The 20,481-nt window shown below is 49.2% G+C and overlaps 2 long non-coding RNA genes across 2 annotated transcripts; one reads left to right on the top strand and one right to left on the bottom strand.

Annotated features, from left to right (window-relative positions):
* Positions 1–22: 22 nt before the first annotated feature.
* LOC125160131 (uncharacterized) lies at positions 23–17,653 on the bottom strand. Its single transcript, XR_007150148.1, has 3 exons — positions 17,603–17,653; positions 10,344–10,395; positions 23–109 (listed from the first exon to the last, which is right to left on the bottom strand). It is a non-coding gene; the product is annotated as an uncharacterized LOC125160131 (long non-coding RNA).
* Positions 632–12,664, top strand: LOC125160127 (uncharacterized). Its single transcript, XR_007150144.1, has 4 exons — positions 632–1,895; positions 2,271–2,350; positions 2,788–2,911; positions 12,300–12,664. It is a non-coding gene; the product is annotated as an uncharacterized LOC125160127 (long non-coding RNA).
* Positions 17,654–20,481: the final 2,828 nt, after the last annotated feature.

The raw sequence follows: 20,481 nt of genomic DNA, 5'->3' as shown, positions 1-20,481 counted from the left end.
GCGAAGGGGTGATGTTCGTCTTGATGACTGATCATCTTCAGCAGACATGTTGGGGCAGCATTAAGTAGATGAAACCCTGCAGCAAGCCGCAGGCGGTCACTTCGCCATCCTGGTAACCAAGAGAGGAATCAAGTCCCATTAGTCGGTAATCGCTACTGCATATTGATTTATATCCATTCGTGTTCGCTCATTTCATTCAGTAGTGTTTGGGTGGCCCTTTGAATGTGCACGTCGGTATAGAGCGGCCCGTGAAAAGGCACAAAAAGGGGAACAGAGGTTTTACCCTCCAGGAACGGGTAGGAGAGATCACACCTGAAGGCAACACCTTTGCAATTACTGCACAATATGAAGTGAGCCTGGAGGGCTGGAGAGTGAAGGAGTGATTCGGCGTTTAATGGTACAGTCATCAGAGGAGCCTTAGTTATTCATCAAGAAATATTTGTTACCACAATAATCAAGAAGAGGATGTTGGGATACCTGGGGGGCTCAGTCGGTTCAGCATCCGACTCTGGATTTCAGCTCAGGTCATGATCTCACGGTCCGTGAGTTGGAGCCCCGCGTTGGGCTCTCCGCTGACCGCGTGGAGCCTGCTTGGGATTCTCTCTCTCCCTCTCTCTGCCCCTCCCCCTCTCGCTCGCTCTCTCCCTCTCAAAATAAATAAACAGGAAAACAAGAAAAGAGAATGGCTCGCAGGAGCTTGAAATCTGGTGAGAAGAGGAGTCATGCAAACAGGTTTCTAGACACAAAAAGACACGCGCAGTGGGAGAGGTACAGGCAGGGTGGTTACAGGCACAGTGGCCGGGCCTTGGTCAGCAAAGGCCCTTCTAGTTGGAGGTCTGCCGGGCACGTGGTCACGGCCACCACAGGCACGGCCTCTTCGGCTGGAAGGCACACCCGCGGTGAGTTTACTCAGCAAACAGTTATTTTTACGCCCCAGCTTGCACGCAGCCGTGAAGCCTTTGTCTTGCCATTCCGTCCATCCTCTCCCACCCCGTTAGCCTCTCCTGTAGCGCTTACACTGTTTCTGATTATGTTTCTGTGTTTGCTTGTCCAGCCTTTCTTTCCTACCACGCTGTGTCTCAGTGGCAGTGACCTTATGTGACCTGTTCCCCGCTCTACCTCCAGTGGTTAGCTTAACGCCCGGGGCTCGGTAAACGTCCAATAAATATGTGACCAGTGACTGAGTCAAGGGCAAGAATAGATGGCTCTAGAGCAGCGTGTCCCAAAGTTTTAAAAAGGGTAATATTCAATCTGCACAATGGAATGAGCTGAAGGAAGCAAACTGCCCAGAACCTTCCTGTTTGCTCTAGGGATTTAATGGATAAATATCTCAGTCTACCTTTCTTTCAGATCTTAGACCAGGAAGCTCTGTTTTCGGGAACCAGCGCTGAGATCACAGGATCACTTGCTAACATGTGTGCACCATGATGCCCACAATAGGAAGACCGACGTGTAAAGACATTCATAGTGGGCCCGTGGGCTTGTTTGTCTACTTTTAGGGTTGCTAGAGGCCTTAGATGATCAGATTCTGATAGGATTAGCCTGGGGCAGTGTGGTGAACTGAGGGGGTGCTACCCAGACCCCCTTTCAAAGGACTTGCTGCCGGCTGTGGAGACTGTGGTCTACAGACAGCCTCCGGCCGCCCCGTCTCTCAGGAACTGCCTCGGCTGCAGAGCTGCCTTCCAGAAGTCATCCAAGAAAGTCAGGCCGACTCAGGCAGGTCAGCTTTGACAGGCAGGCTTGCCCAGCCCGGTCCACAAGACCATTCCCTCCGCCAGTCCTTCCCCGCCCTTTCTCAGGCGTCGGCTTATATTTCTACTGGTCGCACCTCAACGGTCCGCATCTGGGAACCCGTTTCCAGACAACCCGCCCTCTGACAGACAGCTTCACAAAATGTAAGCCTACAAAGGAATGGATTGCAGGATTGGGGACAGCGAAGAGGACAGGCCTCATAGATAGATTGGTATTTTAGACGGGTGGGGAGGGTGGGGAGGAAGCAGACCAACCCGGGGCCCAGAAAACTGACCTGGCAGAGAGAGGACAAGGTAGAAAAAGTTAAGGGCAGAGTCAGGGGGTGGAGAGTTTTAGAAGTCATTATTACTCATTTTGGGCTGGGTGGTGACGGGAACGAGAGAGGATCAAAGGCTCCAGAAGGGAGCGCTCTTGCGGCCATTTACCAGACAGCGTAGAAACAGTAGAGAGTCTCCTGCCTCTGCCACTCACCGCTCTGTGGTTCATACAGTGATCTTCCTGCGTGTCTTCTCACCCAGGCTACCTCAGATGCCTTTTGGAGGAGGTGGGATGTAAATCGCACACACCAGGGTGGAGGAGATCGCCTTTGGGGCAAAGGGTGAGCTGTGGGAAAACTTCGGGGCTCACACTGATGTCTTCGGGAGACTCTTCTGCTTTAAAGGAGCCTCCCCAGGCTTACTTTGATTTAAAAGCTGAACGTGTCAGTTAACTGTCGCTGTTCACTTCTGACCCCCATGTGCTCCTGGCCCTGGCTCCCTAAACCAGAGGGAGAAGGAAGGGGCTGGATAAGAGGAGAGGAATTGGAGACGGGGATGCCCGGCCTCATCCTGGGAGCGGTGAAGGAGCATATGTAAGCACCAGCCACTCCATCAAGGGCATGCTTAACACTTCAGGGATCTCCTACCTTTCCTATTTTTTTAGCTGCTTGAGATAAAAGGTCAGAATCGCCCCATCCCCCGGACGGCCCAGAATGCATTTTCCAAAGGCAGCCTGTCATTTAGGCTTAAGAATCTTCTCTTTCCATTTTCTCATCAGGCTTTGTGAAAAGGCCCAGGCTGCTGCATCCTCACATTCTCCCTTTAATTCTCCTGGAAACTTGTAAGAAGAGCCGTCAGGTGGAAATGAACAGTAATTGGCAACTCGAGACCCGGCGTCTGAGGTAAAACATCCTGGTTTTGACTTGTGATTCAGATGTGCACTCATTTTGACCCCGGTTTCTGACAGATTGCAGCTTAATTTCTGTGGTCACAACAAGAAACATCCCCTTTATAACAGCCGATTATAATCAGCTGATTGTAGGTCTTTAATCTTTAGACTGGCTTCACAAAATGGCTGCTCAATCAAAGCAAGATGGCAGACACAGGTTATTCGGCTTCAAGAGTTTTTTTTAAAAAAAATTTAGAGTGAATATTTAGAATGAGCAGAATTCGAAAAAAATCAAGAGTTCCGGCTTCTCGTGGAAATAGGAATGTCGGGCAACCCTGTGCTGGCTTTCCCACACGGAAATAGTGCTGCTGAGTTCAGGCTGCTTTCCCTGAATGGGGCCTTCCACTTCTGCGTCTGTCCCCACCACTGCCTGTAGTCTGCTCAGATTCCCGGGCGGGCGCATCCTCCCATGGGCCCTGTTGTTTTCCTTACAGTAGAGCCATGGCTCGCTGTCTCTACCAGAAGTTGGGAGAACAAAAGATACACAATCCACTAAAAGGTCTGGTATCTCTCACACTTTGCCTGCTCATGCATTGGCTTCATCTTTCTGGCCCCACGGAGAGATGGGCTGTTTGGTGGCGACAGGTGCCGTGTTTACACAGGTCGACACTGGACGCCCGTACCTACCATGGTGATTGGGCATATAATAGGCACTCGGTAATAACCTGTTGAATGTATAAATGAAAGAGCAAAGAAAAGTACTAATAAGTGCACTTTGCCAGGGATATTTACTGATTATGTACATATGCTTATTTACCGAAGAGGGGTAAACCTTTGTATCAGAGGTCGTTCGAGCCCAATCTTGGAGATTTGTATCCACATAACCCCTTCCACACTGCACTGCAAATGAGAGGCCAACTGATTTTTCCATAGTTCTGTTCTTTTCTTTTCTTTTCTTTTCTTTTCTTTTCTTTTCTTTCTTTTCTTTTCCTTTCTTCTTTCTTTCTTTCTTTCTTTTTTTCCTTTCCTTTCCTTTCCTTTCCTTTCCTTTCCTTTCCTTTCCAATCCCATTTTTCATTCTGAGGGGTCGAGGCCAGGATCTCCAAACATTCTTAGTTTGAAATACATGAGGAAGACATAACTAATGTAACAAAAAGAACAGAGCACCCCTTCTGTAAATGACTGATCTCACAAGGAATAATTGCAACCTCTGGTTTCCAGGTGAATGACCTAAAGAAGGGCTCCATGTTCTGGTTGTGGTTTTTTAGGGAAAGGAGTTAGTAGGGTCTCCTCACTGGTTTCCAAGACGGGGGCGGTGGTGTTGCTCCTGAGATGTTCTTTGTCTCTCTCACTGGGGCCATGGCTCTACAGACTTGCTGAAAGGCGTCACACTTTGGAAACCAAATGCATGCAAGGAACCTGCAGCTGGGCGGGAACAAGTTCCTTGGGGTGGGAAAACAGGCTGCTCCGTGAGGATGAGCGCATTCGCTTTGTCCAGCTCATGCGGCCCAGTATGATGGCTCTGGGCAGAGAGGGGGTGGGAAGACGTAGAAGGACACGATTTGCCAGCGTGGCCAGCACGGCTATCCTCCCCTTGCGCATCCTCGTGGGTCCCCCTCTGCCCCCTGGACATCAATACTGGTGTGTTTCCAGGGAAAAAGCCCAAGGACCGCATTTGACCCTTGGTCTGTCGGCACTAGTTATTGTCGTCACCGCCCTCTGCCTTTGCATTCTCAAAAGAAAGGAAGGGTCTGGCTTTTCTGACAAGGAAGGAAAATGGAGGCCCACGTGCCCTCTGGTCCCTGCACGGGGTCGCTCGGGGCGGGGGCCTGGGTCCCAGTGCCCAGCTCCCTGCCCCAGCCGGGGCTCCCTTGCCGCACCTCCCCTCACTGACGGTCCTGCACACACCCGCTGATGGACCCTTCCGGTCCAGCCCTGCCCCCTGGCCTGGGCTCCAGCAGCGGGGTGGGGGGGGGGGGCAGCTTTGTAGATTAACCAGTCTCTGCTCGATAACGCAACACTGCTTCTGGCAGAACCGCTTCGGACAATCAGCAGAGGAGCGGACCGTGTGAAAATGGAAAGGGAGAGCTGAAGCAGGAAGGAGAAGCAAACTTCCGAAAGAGCGGAACGGCACAGTGGTCAGGATCTGGGGCCAGGTTAACTGGGGTTAAATCGGGCTGGGCCACTTACATCTGACTTGGAGGGAAGTTCTTCCTTCTCCTGTGACTTAATTTCTTTGTCTGTAAAATGGGGTGAATAATGGTCCCCAACTCTTGTGGAGATCCAATGAGGCAATACACGTATGCATAAGTAGTGACGGTCACAAATGTGACCTATGTTGTTATTGCACGCTGACTCCTAACCAGCACTGAAGGTAAAAGTGTGTGTGTGTGTGTGTGTGTGTGTGTGTGTGTGTGCATGCCCTTCTGAGGTCTTAATTAGTTTATGGCATGGGGAGAGAAAACAAAAAGATGGCCTCTCGCTTCCCTGCTCCCTGGTCGCCACCGCAGCCTAGTGGAGGGGTCTCGAGATGAGGGTCTGTCTACGATTCAGTCCAAGTCCTGAGGGCGGGGTCCTGGGGGCAAAGATGGCCACGGGTATTGTCACAAGTGAGTTCCCCTATCCTTGGGAGGCTGGAACCCTTCTTGGGGAAGCATTTATGGTGGTGGTTGTGTCTGCCAGGACAGCACCTCCCACATAGCGGGTCAGTCTGTTTTCCGACTCTCAGCCATGATTTCACGAGGTTGTTGTCTCTAAACACGGGACAGCCTTTCTGAGGCCGCTCGTTCCATTTTCACGTGGCTGCGATTCAGCAGCCCTCGGACTGAATCTTGGATCCCAGCCCTCCTGACTTTTCTCACTCCCCTTCCCCGTGACAGTCTTGGGACTGTTTGGAGGTGGCAGTCAGACCTTTCTCCAGGGCCCCAGGCTCGGACCCCCAACTCCCTTCTTGGCGTCTCTGCTCAGACATCTAAGAGACACCTCAGACTTGGTGCCCAAACTCAGATCCTGCTCGTCCTCCCCAGCCCCCTCAGGTGCTGACAGAGCCCGTGGAGTCATTTCTTCTCTCTTCTTCACCCTGCATCCCATCTACCAGGAAGCCAGGCTGGCTCCTCCTTCAAAGGATCTCCCACTCCTCACGCGCCCCACGTTCCCACCCTGGTCTGCCCGGCGTCACATCTTGCTTCGACTACTGCAGGCACTTCCCAGCAGGTGTCTTTTCCACAGGTCGCCAGCTTTTAAAACTTAAGTCCTGGGGCGTCTGGGTGGCTCCGTCGGTGAAGCGTCTGACTCTTGATTTCAGCTCAGGTCATGATCTCATGGTTGGTGAGTTCGAGCCCCTCCTCGGGCTCTGTGCTGACCGCGTGGAGCCTGCTTGGGATTCTCTGTCTCCCTCTTTCTCTCTCTGGCCCTCCCACGCTTGCATTTTTTTTTCTCTCTCTTAAATAAATAAAAATTAAAAAAAAAAAATTAAAAATAAATAAATAAATAAAATATACTGCTAAAGAAGACAAGCCCCAGCCTGAGAGAAATATTTGCAAAGCATGTAATAAAGAATTTGTATCAAGAATGTAACAAACTCTCAGGGTTCCTGGTTGGTTCAGTTGCAGAGTATTTGACTCTTAATCTCGGGGTCATGAGTTCAAGCCCCACGTTGGGCATAGATATCACTTAAAAAATAAATAAACATAGGGGCGCCTGGGTGGCGCAGTCGGTTAAGCAACCGACTTCAGCCAGGTCACGATCTCGCGGTCCGTGAGTTCGAGCCCCGCGTCGGGCTCTGGGCTGATGGCTCAGAGCCTGGAGCCTGTTTCCGATTCTGTGTCTCCCTCTCTCTCTGCCCCTCGCCCGTTCATGCTCTGTCTCTCTCTGTCCCCAAAATAAATAAACGTTGAAAAAAAAATTAAAAAAAAAAAAAAAGAATGTGAATTCCTTGAGGGCAGGGAGCTTGGTTTTACTCACTGATTTGGCCGAGTGCCTAGAACCGTGCCGAGCACTTGGTAGGAAATAATACATATTTATGGAATGGAGGTGTGAATCCTGATCCCTGCCTGTCCGGAGCCCAGGGCCCCGTGTGAAGGCAGTGATCTCTCCAACGGAGTGTGGTGGGTCTGAGGACACTTAACCCTCAGCTCTGTCAGTGTGTGCAGAGCTCCCCTCCAGGAGGTGTATCCCTTTTCTGTCTCATCGGAGCTTCACGTTTTCTCCAGTAGAACTCCTCCCAATAGCCTTTTATGGGACTGACTGCCAGTCATTTCTTAACTCTCCCAGCTTCCTAGTATGTGTGTCTTCAGCCAAAGCAGCGATACAAATGTCAAACCAGAGAGCCTCAAGGCCACCAGCCAAGTCTGCTCTGCCAGGAGAGGCTGGGGGAAGGGGATGAGCATTTCCAGTCAGCCCCCGTGCGGGGTCCCCTTAGCCTCCGGAAACAACCCCCAATGCAGGCGCCATCATCCCTCTTTACAGAGGAGGAAATGGGGCTCAGGGTTTAAGGGAAACAGAAGGGTTCACAATCTTTAGAGGGTCACAGCGACAAAAAGTAGTTTACAGGAAATTGGTTTTTTTCCCTGAGCATCAAAAAGGAAGTGAAGTGGGAGAAAGAGGCTCTTACTACAAACATTTTTGGCTGAAAAAAAAATGAGAAGGTCTTAAAGAATAAAGCTTGTCCTCTAGGCAGCTGGCAGGACCTGGCCCTCGAGGCTCCTCCCTCTCTGCTCTCTGAGGGGCTCAGCTCCCAGAGGCTCCTCCCCTTGGCTCTCTGAGCCCCGCCCCTTGACTCACGAGGCCCCTCCCGCTGTGTTCCTGGAGGCGACCTTCTGCTTCTTGTCTCTCTGAAGCCACTTTTCTCTCTACTTCTTGGGCCCCTCCTCTTTGGCTCCCTGGGACTTCCCCTCCCTCAAGATCTCCCCACTTTTCTGAGGGATGGCAGGTGAAGTCCGGTCCCACGTGACTTGTTCTCCAGGAATCCGTGCTGCTCATCTCTCCAAAGTGCTCCCGAGCCCTTACAGGAAACGCCCTAGAATTGTGCCCAGCATCAGCATCAAACTCACTGGGATGTAACTGGCCACATCTGCCTTCTCTTCTCCTTTTGTTTAAATCGGGACAGCGTTCTCCCGTTTCTAGATCTGGGGTGCTACTCTTCTGCTTCTCCGTGCTCCGAAGATTTGTATAATGCTTTGAGTTGCCAAACCAGTAAACGTGCCCGATTGAATTTGTTCGTCACGGCGTCCTTGAGCGACAAACACGATTATCTCCGTTTTACAGACAACACTCAGGTTCAGAGAAATCAAATGACTTGGTTAAGGTCAGACAAGTGAAATGTTGCCAAACGAGGATTTGGACACAGGTGTGCCATTGCAGAGGAATGTTCTTTCCCCGAGTGGACTATCATGCGGGTTGAGAGACTGTATTCTCTGGAGGACTGCATTTCTCGGGGCACTGGCTTCAGTGCTCAGCACCCACCTCCCCATCCCAGGTTAAACAATCATTCTCTGTGATAAAACAGGGTGAGATGAGGGAGGCCGGGGAAGTGGGGTTTTAGTGAGCATCTCTTAAGTGCCTAGGACAGAATAAAGTATTTTGCATTATTTAAACCTAAACAAAATTTTTAAAAATGTTTATTTATTTTTGAGAAAGAGAGAGCACAAGCGGGGGAGGAGCAGAGAGAGAGAGAGGGAGACACAGACTCCAAAGCCAAAGCAGGCTCAGGCTCTGAGCTGCCAGCACAGAGCCCAATGTGGGGCTCAAACCCATGAACTGTGAGATCATGACCTGAGTCGAAGTTGGACACTTAACCGACTGAGTCACCCAGGGGCCTCCGTTATTTAAAATTTAAAGAGTCACAAAAGTCAGGTAAAGTGTTATTATCCCATTTTTCAGCTTAGAAAACCAGGGCTCCCAGAGGTTCTAATTGGCCTTAGGACACAGCTACTGGGCGCCGTATTTGTGATCCCCCACACTAGGTCTGTCCAATTCCAAGTCTAAACCACACCGCAAAGAGACGAGAAAGGTATTTCATCTTTTTGGTCTTGACAACTCAAATTCTTAGCGATTCCCTTAAATACGGAGAGGCCCTAATGGCAATTACTTAAAAGAATAAAAAAATAATATTTAGAGTTTCTATTTGCTACAGGCAAGTTCATTTAGATGGAAAGGCATCCCCAGTTAAAAGTTTTCTGGAGTGATTTTTGAGAGTCATATAGAAGGCCTTTGCATTGACCTCCCTCCAATCTCTGATGTCATGAGAAACAGAGTGGGGTTATTGAGACACGTTACAACAGATGACATATTCATTTTCAGCTCGTTCAATTTAGGATCTCAGTAGAAGCGTATTTCTGGCGTGGCCCGTCGACACTTCCGATGTGCCGGGGGACCTGCGTTCTCGGCTCATGGGAGGCCATGCGGAGGCTGCCTGCCTGATGGGGCCGTAGGCGGCAATGGCGGGAGGAATAGCACTATCTTGGCTGAGCTCCAAAGTGGATATGTGATTTTGAATATGTTCTCCCACTTGTGTCTAGGCTTCCTGTCTCATTTGTAAGGTCAGTGGATTGGCCTAGAAGGGCTCTAGGTTCCATCCTTCCGGCCCTATGTTTCCAAAGACCGTCCCTTAGTCAAGCCGTTAGGGCCAGGTGCGTTGTGGCTTTCAGGTTTGTTGCTGATTTAGGCTGTCCTTACGGTGACTGTATCCTAAGTACACGTCAGCCCTGCGGGGGTGAGGGGGCAGGAGCCTGCAGTGAGTCTCATTAGTATTTCTATAGCAAAACATGGACATTTTCACAACAGGTGGGATAAAGAGAAACGGTTAGTCGCCCCACATCAGTTTAGGTTGGATTTTGCTTTGAACCGAGTCCTAGCAGTTCAGGCTTTGTGGCCAGAGGAGTTTGCCACAAATTTCTCAAAGTTTTCAGTTTTCAGAGCCTTTTCTGGATTACGGAATTTGTGGATAAGACGTTTTAATCTTGCCTTTACATTGCTCATTGGTGGTCACATCTAGGAATTATCTGATGCGGTGTCCTTGATGGGAAAGGCAATGCTTTTAGAAGTTACTACGGAAGGGGCACCTGGGTGGCTCAGCCAGTTGACTGTCCAACTTTGGCTCAGGTCATGATCTCATGGTCTGTGAGTTTGAGCCCTGTGTGGGGCTCGCAGCTGTCAGCACAGAGCCCGCTTTGGATCTTCCGTCCCCTCACTCTCTGCCCCTCCCTTGCTCACGCAGATGTCTCTCTCTCTCTCTCTCTCTCTCAAAAATGAATAAACATTTTTTTAAAAGTTACTGTAGGAAAACAAAATCCATTTTGTGAAGATTCATTCGATATTGCTGTTTCTGGGATCACAGTGTGTCTAACAGGGAGGGCAGTAAGAATTATCGGCAATCATGGCCATGCGGCCTTCAGGACCCAGAACAATGCAGTTATGTTCAACCATGCTCATGGCTCAGTACTTACAATGTCAGGGAGTGAACTCAATCCAAGCCAAGATAGTTTTCAATAAGAACAGCTGAAAGAAAAAAACTTTCTGGTTAGCTCTTAGTTACTCAGAAAATTAGCCGGAGAAAACCTCCTTCCCTAAGAATACTGGAAAATGGATATTTTTCCTATGCTAAATATGGCATAGTTTACTTTTGTGGTACAGTGTGTTTCTTCATTAACCTTCCTTGGTCAGTAGCTCTCCTCGAATGTTCACCATGGAAATCAAACCCAAGCAGCCCTCCCTATACCACCTCCCTTTCCATCCCCCCCCCCCCACCCATGGGACAAAATGGCTTGACCACTCCGAGCATGGACAGTCCCTGGGAATTGCAGAGAACCCCCAGGGATACTGCATTAGATTTTAAATTTTTGAAGAGAACAGCTCGGCATCTGCTGGATATTGTATGCATACCTAACTTTTGATTATGCTCCATCCCTTTTAATGATGGCATATTTTGCAACGCGGGGTTTTGGGCTGTCTTTGAGATGAAAAGCAAGGACCATGTAAAAAGCAGTGTGCAGTAGAAAAGGAGGGTGGCTGTGTCTAATGATTCCAAGATTGAAGTCACTCAGTGCCCAGTGGGCACACACATTCTGTTAGAGAGTCATCATGGCCATTCAAAAATGAAATAAAGGCATTATTTTTTCCTTCAATTTCTGGAGGAAGTTGTGACATAAATATGTGACATAAAGACACAACGCGATATTCATCCAGTTATTTGGATATAACTGATAAATGAAACCTGTATTTCTTTTGGTGGAGGGGGGCAACAGAAAAAATTCACTGAGGCGCTAAAGGTGCCACGGACGGAGAAAGTTTGGGAACCTGGTATAATTCACGTACTTGCTCAGAGGTAGACATTCCGAGTCATCCCTGATTCCTCCCTCTTCCGCCCTCCCAAGTCTGCTAACCAATCATTAAGTCCTCTTGGCACTGTCTTCCAAGAAGTGTCCCGAATCCATTCTTCTGTCCACTACCGTTGTGCTCACCCTTGTGTAGACCACCATCTCCTACAGCTACCTCTGTGCTTTGGCCCTTGCCTTCTGATAATCTATTCTTCAGAGGCAGTCTTTTAAATACATAAATTGGATCATGTCGCTCCAGCGGTTAAAACCCTATGGTGGTTTCAGAGGCTTTCAGAGGCTTCCAAAGCTTGCCCATGTTGGCTCCTGCTTTCTTTCTCACCCTCCTGGAACTCCACTCTTCCCCTTGCTCTCCATGGTATGGCCTCTTCCCACCCAGCCCTTCCCATTGTCTGGAAAGTTCTTCCAGATCTTCAAATGCTTAACTCCTCCTCCTTAAGTTTCAGCTTAAATGTCACCTCTCCAGTGAGGCCTCCTTTGGGTCACTGATCTAAAATTGCCCCCATTCCCACCCTTACCCCAAATCACTATGTATCTGCTCATGTTGTTTTATTTTCTTCATAACATTTGTATCATGTTTATTGATCTGTGTACTGGAGGATAGAAATTTTGCTCACTTTTGTTTGCCGTTATATTTCTGCCACCTAGAATAATGCCTGGCACATAGGGGGAGGTTAATAAGTATTTGTTGAAATGAATAGATGAGTGATTATTTCACACGGTTCTAACTCGGGATCATTCACTGATGGCTCCTAATGGAGGAGATCCAGAATTTGTATTGAGAGAGAGGATGTCAATCATTTCATTTGACTGATCTCTATGTATGTAAAATAGACATTGATATACAAAATGTGTTTGACAAAGCAGGTAATCTGCTCAAGCGTTTCCTATACTCTTTGGGAAGAGACAACTGCTTGTTATCTTATACAGACTGCATTTTCCTTAGCAATACTGATGGTTTATCATAAGTTTATATCGAATTGGATAATTAATGAAGCAACTTCATCATTTTATTTGTTATTTTTCATAACAGGCGAGCTACCCCTTCCTTTTCTTTCCTTTCTTCAGACTAAGAAAATGAGATAAGGAATGTCTAAAGGAACATTTCTACAATGACAGCATTAAACAAAACATGGGAATGCCATGATCCAGCCTGCACCCACCGATGCGTTTTCTTGGACAACACCGAGTCCAGGAAGGAAGCACAGCACAGAGGCAGTAGGAACAGGTGTGGAATTATTCAACATCTCTGGCAAACAGCAGTGGGGATTAAGCAGAGATTTCTTTAATGAGATTAATTCTGAAAGACGAAGAGCAGCTTGGCATGTTCCCAAAGATACAAGGCATTTGTATCTATCTAAGATTAAAGGAGCTTTCACACAAAGCGATTTTACTTTTTCAACATCAAAGAGGATTCTTGGAGGGGCTGCTTGAAGCAGACACACTGTAACAAATGTGGGGAGTGCCAAAGCTTCTTTATATAAAAGACAGTTTGCTCAGCCAGGGATTGTGTCTGTGGTTTTCACTATCCAGGATATACAGAACACTGTTCTTCCAATCACAGGATTATGGAGAAAGGGAGACCAGGGGTTAGGAATCAGGTTGACAAACATCCCAGACAGGTGGCTACCCAATGATAACCTTGGATTTCCTGGGATGGGGGCTCAGTGCTTCCTGAGGCTGACTGTTGGACAGTTCTTATAAATATTATAAATAGTGGCGATGATGCTGGTAGTAACGATAAGAAGGATCACAGACACTATTTCTACATGCGAGGCACTGTATTTAGCACGTAAGAAATTACACAGACTTCTGCTAAATCTTCCTCCCTTGGGCTTTCAACCAGCTTTTCCAGGTCTGCTCTCTGGAGCTGCTCACAATAGATTTGCTCCATTGCGAGCTACAAATATTTGAAGGTAGCTTTTATATTCTGTATATTTGAAGGTAGCTTTTATATTCTGTACCGTGTGTGTGTGTGTGTGTGTGTGTGTGTGTGTGTGTGTATTTTGTTTTGTTTTGCTAAACGTAAGTTCATTTATGTGGATCCGTATTAAATTCCATCTTGCTGGCTTTGCCTCACCCTTCCAGGCTGCTCAAATTTTATGGATCTGATTCTATCATTCAGTGTATTAACCAGACCTTAGAAAGTGTGCTACTGAAAATGATAAGCTTCCAAGTCTCCCTCCTATCTCTTTTCCCTTTCTTCTTTTCCTCCTCCTTGCCACAAACAGTTATTGACTTTCTATATGCCAGATACTGTCAGGTACTGGGACTGCACGTTTGCACAAGGCACACCTATAGACTTCAAGAAAGATCTAGCTTAAGCAGGGAGACAGGAAAACAAATTAACATACCGTATAGTATGATTATGTCATGAATGAAAGTGCAGGAGGAGAATGTCAATATAAGCTGGAGGAGCGTCTGAAAGGGGAGGAACTATGGAGCTAGGAGAAGGCCAGCATTATATCTGGTTTCTGGGGGTGGGGTGGGGTGGGTGGGCCCGTGGGGACATAGGCAGTCCCCACTTAATTGAAAGCTAGCCAAAGGATGTTCTAGGGCTGGGAGGGCAGGGGGTAGGCTCTAGCCACCATAATGACGTGGAAAGAGAATGCTGCGTAGAGGGAGAAGGAGGGTTTATTTATGAAAAGGGCTGTGCTATTACTGCTCAGTGATACAGCCCTCTCTCCTCTCTCCTGTCTGCCTGCCTAATGGGGCTCCTCTCTTCCCCCTGGTGGACCTCCCTAAAAAATCAAATTTAGCTGGGTCACCTGGGTAGCTCAGTTTGTTGAGTGTCTGACTTCAGCTCAGATCGTGATCTCATGGCTTGTGGGTTCGAGCCCCTCATTGGGCTCCGTGCTGACCATATAGAGCCTGCTTCAGACCCCCTATCTCCCTCTCTCTCTGCTCCTCCTCTGTTCATTAACCCCCCCCCCCCATTTATCTCTCAAATATAAATACAAATCAAAATAATTAAAATAAAAAAAAATCAAGTTTAGCTGCCTTGGCTAGCAAGTTGAAGTTTCCACATGGTGGACTGGAAAAGCAGGGAGCATTCTAGATTTCAATGAGAGACCAGGGAGGGACAATATGAGAAAGGAAGGGGGTCATTTGTGATGTGAAAATGCCCATGCCCAGTTAGAAAGGCTCGTAAGACGAAGAGCAAAGGGACTTCTTGTTATGATTGCTCGTGGGGTTCATCCAAGCATAATGACCCAGTCATTTAGGTTGTCCTCAATATGAAGACTGGAATCCTCAGGAATCCAGGCAGAATGGCTTGTCTGCTGGTGTTGCAGAGCTGGGATGGCGCGAGGATCCTACAAGTTCCCAGGTGTTAGGAGTTTTGTAGGACAGAGAACAGGTGACCTTTGTAGACCCATTATCCCATGGTGGACCCATTATCCTATGGTGGACCCATGGCTTGTTCAAAGAGGGATACCTCTGAGGCCGTGAGCCCCTCCTGAGGAAAGAAACCTCAGCGGCCAAGAGGCTACAAAGTTCCGGGAATTAGTGGCCCCGGGCCACTGTGAGGTGTTGACTCTCTCCTCAGTGCTTCCCAGAATTCCTGCGACACTGTAGAAAGTCGGTTGCACAGATGGAGTTGGTTAGGGCTGATGAGCTCCACCTGTTGTCAGTTGAGAACATTACGACCTGGGTGAAGCGGGCTGACGGTGTTTATTTCCTTCCAGAGTGTCTGTGAACAGGGTCAGGAGTGGCTCCCGGGGCCCTGAGCGCACGGCTGTAGCTGCCCACACATAGCTGAGCTCCAAAAGCATGGCTCAAAGCTGTGAGCCAGCATAAAGCCGAAGTTTGTCACAACCGCTGGTGAAAAGAGGACGGGAGGGTCTTCCATGAATGATTTGGAGCTGAGAAGTAGGTTCGGGACCCGGGGCGTGCTGCCTCAGCACCCCTTTCTTCTAAAAGGTAAAGGGATGAGTCAAAAAGGGCATGGACAGTTGGAGTTTGGAGGGGTTAGATATCAAAACTCAACAAACTCTTTGTTATTAAACCAGCACTTCCTATTTTGGGTGGGGCGGGAAGAACATAGGCATATGTTTGTGGACTAAGGGTTTTGAAGCAACACTAAGCGGAAGTGAAGAGGCCAGGAAAACCCCTCAGATCCCAGCAGACCAACAAGGGCTAGGCTGAGGACTCATGGCTGCCCAGGCCCCACTTTCCAGTGTATTTCAGTCCAGCTACACCAGCAGAGCAGGGAGGCCTGGGCTTCCCCCGTCTTATGGTGCCAGAGAAGCCTTGTATTTCGGTAGATAGTTGTATACGTTCCTCCCAATAAGAGACTGGAGAGAACTTTGGTTTTAGAACAGTCTGGCTTATTCAAGACACGACGTGTAGGGCTCGTGTATTCCCTATCAGTCCTTGATACGTCTAGAAGGAGGCCCTGTTAACAGTGTTACGTTACTGAGCATTAAGAGTCAACTTGGGAGAAGGCCAGGCCTTCGGCCAGTCATAGATTACCTCTAGTCAGAGTGGGCTCCACAAGCATCGCAGAGCTAGGACTGAGGGCTCAGTCTACTGAACAGTCCTCCTGCCTGGGCGTCCTCTGGCCCATGTTTCTGTCTCCTCTTGGTTTTCTACCTCAGCACATTCATAGTCCTGCTTCCTTTTCTGCAGAAAACGCAGCACACGTTTCCACCAGCTCTTCCCGAGTGGGACTTCTTTTTTGGGGGTCCCAGATGGGTCTTGGACTTCCTAAAGCAATTTAAAGTCTGTAATTCTTTAAAACCCGAGTCACCGTCGCCTCCTCTGTGAAGACGTGCTTCCAGAGGAAGCTTCCAGAGAGCTTTTCACCACAGCCCTCGCGTGTCCTTTCCTTCCCACACGCACCATTTGCGTTCGTTTGCGTGTCTGCCTCAGCCACTGGGTCGGTAGGCTCACACAACTCCTGGCACGTGGCAGGATTTCAACAGAAGTCTGTGCACTGGGTAGATGGTCCATAGGAAGAAAAGGCCCACAGGAGACTGGCCGCACATCTCATTTCCGGTTTGGAATTTTCATGCAACTCTCCCTCCTGCTAGGAGAGGCCACCAAGAGATGGGCTGTGGGTGGGCTCAGACAGCAAGGATGCCTCTGTTGAAGAGAACGGAGTGGGTGGCAGGGCCTTGGGTGTGGCTGGGAACTCTAGCTGCAGCAAGGGGAGAAGCCTCGATTCTGTGAAGGATCCAGGGTATTCTGTGGTGCCTTGCAAATGCAAGTCCTTTTTGTTGCTGAAGTTATTGTCCTCAGCGGCCGTTTATATAACCCCTCTAGTGAACTGGCAGGATTCTTGGCCGAAGGCGGCTGCCTTCCCTCTCGGGGGACCAACTGATGGCCTGCTTTGCTGAGTTCCAGGGCGCCACGCCCAGGCAGATCTGGACCCACGTTAAAAAAATGCCAGGGGATGGGGCGCCTGGGTGGCGCAGTCGGTTAAGCGTCCGACTTCAGCCAGGTCACGATCTCGCGGTCCGTGAGTTCGAGCCCCGCGTCGGGCTCTGGGCTGATGGCTCGGAGCCTGGAGCCTGTTTCCGATTCTCCCTCTCTCTCTGCCCCTCCCCCGTTCATGCTCTGTCTCTCTCTGTCCCAAAAATAAACAAACATTGAAAAAAAAAATGCCAGGGGACAAACACTGAAGTCAAAAAGTTCTTTTGACCCCCACCCCTTAGAGGAATCGGTGCTTTTTTTTTTTTTTTTTTTTTTTTTTAGCAGTGTAGACACCCCAGTGTACTCATTAAAACATCATTTCCTAAGGCCTTTTTTATAAATAGAATTTCAAATGTATTCAGGTTGGCGCTTTCAAGGAGGGTGACCTTGAGCAGGTGCCTGGCACCGAACACCTGTGGAACATCGGCCAAGGGACACTCCTCACCACCTCCCTGGATGGTTAGGAACGCTGTTTCTCTACCATTTTACAGGTGGGGGAAGGGAACACAAGGAAACCGAGTGATTGGCTTTGGGTCCCAGGAACTGGTTTGTAGGCAGGCTGGAATTTTCCATCAGGGGAATTCTTCTTCTGCTTATTTGGCTGGGCTACGCAGGCCTGGGAGGAAGAAGTCACAACCTCCACACCCGCAGCTTTTCCTTCACTGCCAGAGCCAGAGGCTCTCTGGAGTGGAACGGACCCAGTTCTCCTTTATTTGTAGGGGAGTCATGAACCAACACCGGCCTTCACAAAGGTTAGCGAAGCGAAGCAGGGAACAGAAAGGCTAACGGAGGGAGGGGCAGAGAACGGGGAGAGAAACAAAGAAGGCTGCGTGTTGATGCTTCTTAGTTTCCCAGACCCTCCACACTGTTCCCCTCTCCCTCCTGCCCAGTGGGGACCGGAGAAGGGAGTCTGGGCTCCTACAGCAGCACTAGGGGGCTAATGAGCGAAGCCTTACCCAAGCCAGACAGCGGCGGCGCAGATTCAGCCAAAAGGCCCCGGGGCCCGGCGTTTGTGTGTGTGTCGGGCGCTCGGTTACCATGGGAACGGCGTCCCGAGTTCGCAGCGCCGCCTGGAGTTCCCAGTCTGTGCGCCTCCTCCTCTTCCCTGCCCCAGCCTCTCCGCTCCAGGAGGAAGTGCTTGGGCCAAGCGGCAGTGGCTGGCCAGAAAGTTTTCTTCATTATTTGCACCAGGGTCCCCTGGGTCAGGTGCCCCCCAAAGGGAACCGGTGGACCGCAGACTGCCGGTGTTTGCAGCCGGCTAGCGCCCGCGCTCCTGCCCCTCCCGGGTAGAGGAGGGTCGGCAAAGACTGGGTGGGGTTTTGTTTTGCTTTGTTCTTTATTTAATAGTATGTAATGTTTATAGCTTTGTTTTTCTGATTACAAAACCGTACAGCACGATGTTAGCTTTCCGCAGTCCTGGGGCCCAGGGCTGAGCTTGGTGGGTGGCTGAGATGGAGGGGAGTGGGGTCTGAGGCTCACAAAGCTGACCGCCTTTAACTCAGCCGGGCCTGCAGAAGGGCTGCAGGCTGGGTGGGGGGGTTGGTGCCCGGGAGGGGGGCGGGTGTTTTCCTAGGAGACACCCTGCGGAGACTCACTTATGCTGGTCCCCAGGACAAAGACCCCCAAGCAGCCGAGAGGACAGCGGCCTCTTTGCTCTCTCTCGGGGTACTACTGGGGGGTTCAGGGAGCAGGCAGCCACCCTAAGGGGACAGAGTCCATAAGAGGAAGCCAGCGAAGGGCACAGGTTCTGGCCCCTTGAATGGCTTTGCTGGCAGTTGCAGAGTGGCCCAGGTGCACAAGGAGGCCCGGTTGCAACCTATTTCTGGTCAGTTGTCACACCACAGTTCAGAACGATAGGTCCCGGATCTTTGAAATGTCAGTGATTTCTTTTCCCATTCTAAATAAATATTCACGTTGGCACCTAAATTTATACTTTTAAATTCTTTTTCTTGAAGAGTGTTCATCACATTGTGTAAATTCCGGGTATCCATAAAGCCTGAAGAATCATGAGTACCCTGTGCATGTCTGAGTGTCACTGGGTTTCTTCATTTTGTCTCTCAGTGGCCTGTGTCAGGTTCTTGGGAAGGGGGTGAGAATGACAGAGAAAAGTACTCCGGAGTGAGGGCATGGGGCACAGAGAAACTTGGGGGTTCTCAATGGTTCTCTGCTTGATGGTCCCATAGGAGGTAAGCAAGAGGAAGGTGACCAGATAATTACTTATGCCTCTCCTCCTCCCTGGTGCAGAAAGTTGGAGAAGAGCAGAGGAGAGGCCAAGTCCTTACCAGTACTATGGGGTGACAGCAGGAGCCTCCGTGAGCTGAGCTGGGGAGGAGTGTAGGGGAAACAGGAAGACACAGGATGCTACACAGGATGTCCAAAGAGCTCTTTGCGTCTTTGGTTCTCAAGGATCTCTTGAAGCACAAAGGAGGCTAGGTTATTACAACAATTTTTGGTGAGGGGGAACTGGTCAAAGACTACCTTTTTTTTTTTTAAATTTTTTTTAACTTTTATTTATTTTTGAGAGAGCACGAGTGGGGGAGGGGTAGAGAGAGAGGGAGACACAGAATCCAAAGCAGGCTCCAGGCTCTGAGCTGTCGGCACAGAGCCCGACGCGGGGCCCGAACCTACGAACTGTGAGATCATGACCTAAGCTGAAGTCGGACGCTCACCCGACTGAGCCACCCAGGCACCCTGGTCAAAGACAACTTCTGAGAGCTATACCTCTCAATGATTCTCAGGGCCAGTGCCAAGGGCTGCATGGGGGAACTTTTGTAGCCCCCTATAATGTCCATCAACCTCACGTGAATCTAAGTAAGAAGCAGAATTGGTTTTCCAATGCAGCTTCAAGACAGTTTCCTAGTCTACTACTTCCAATAGACCAGGGCCACCAAAGCCCTGTCACAATTTCAGCGTCCATTCCCCAGGCTGGTGACTGTAACCTTGGATGGCGGCGTGGTCAGGACTTCCACAAGATGGCGCTCAGAGGTTTTGCTTTAATTTTTAAACGTCGATTGATTCATTACTTTATCAGTATCTTATGCATGCCTACTGTGTGCCGGCATTGTTCTAGGAGTAGGGTCGGGGATACAGACTTAACAAGACGAACGAAGTCCCTGGCTTCGAGGAATTTTAAAAGGTTGTGATTTTTTTATACTTTCAGAAGCAAAACCCAACTGTGATAGAGGTTTCCCATTTATGTTGCTGCTACGTTGTTTTGAAAGTTCTGCCGCGTTTCTGACAGTTGCACAATTTTTTCCCTCCAGACTAGTATGGCCCGGAAGAATTATAGACACTTTTATTATTTGGCTGGGGAAAGGATTAACTTACATCTGCCTGCGTAAGCCACTGTCTGAGATCCATTCTTTTGCCAGGAAAATACTACATCTCAACTTGGACGATTCCAAATTGTTGCCAGGCACCAGCTTATCATTCTGAGGTCTCAGCTTGGGATTTGGCTGCCCATTTGAGTAAATTCACAGCTCCTTTTAAAGAAAAACTGGGGTGGGGGGATTATTGGGGTGGCTCAGTCAGTTAAGCGCCCGACTCTTGGTTTTGGCTTAGGTCACGATCTCCCAGTTTGTGGGATCGAGCCCTGAGTTTGGCTTGGGATTCTCTCTCTCCCTCTCTCTCTGCCCCTTCCCTGCTTGTTGTGTACTCTATCTCAAAATAAATAAATAAGAATGAAAAAAAGGGAAACATTTGGGTAGGTCTTTCAGGCGTTATAGTGACCTGCCTCCAAGTAAGGATGAAACCAGCTTTGATCTGGGTGAGAATTTATCAGACTTTTTTTTTTTCTTTTCATAGCAAAACGTCAACCCCGCCACCAAACTATCTA

The sequence above is a fragment of the Prionailurus viverrinus genome, chromosome A1 (genome assembly GCF_022837055.1).
Source record: "Prionailurus viverrinus isolate Anna chromosome A1, UM_Priviv_1.0, whole genome shotgun sequence".
Classification (NCBI taxonomy): Eukaryota; Metazoa; Chordata; class Mammalia; order Carnivora; family Felidae; genus Prionailurus; species Prionailurus viverrinus.
The sequence above is the reverse complement of the archived record's forward strand: the minus strand, read 5'-3'. Positions and strand labels throughout refer to the sequence as shown.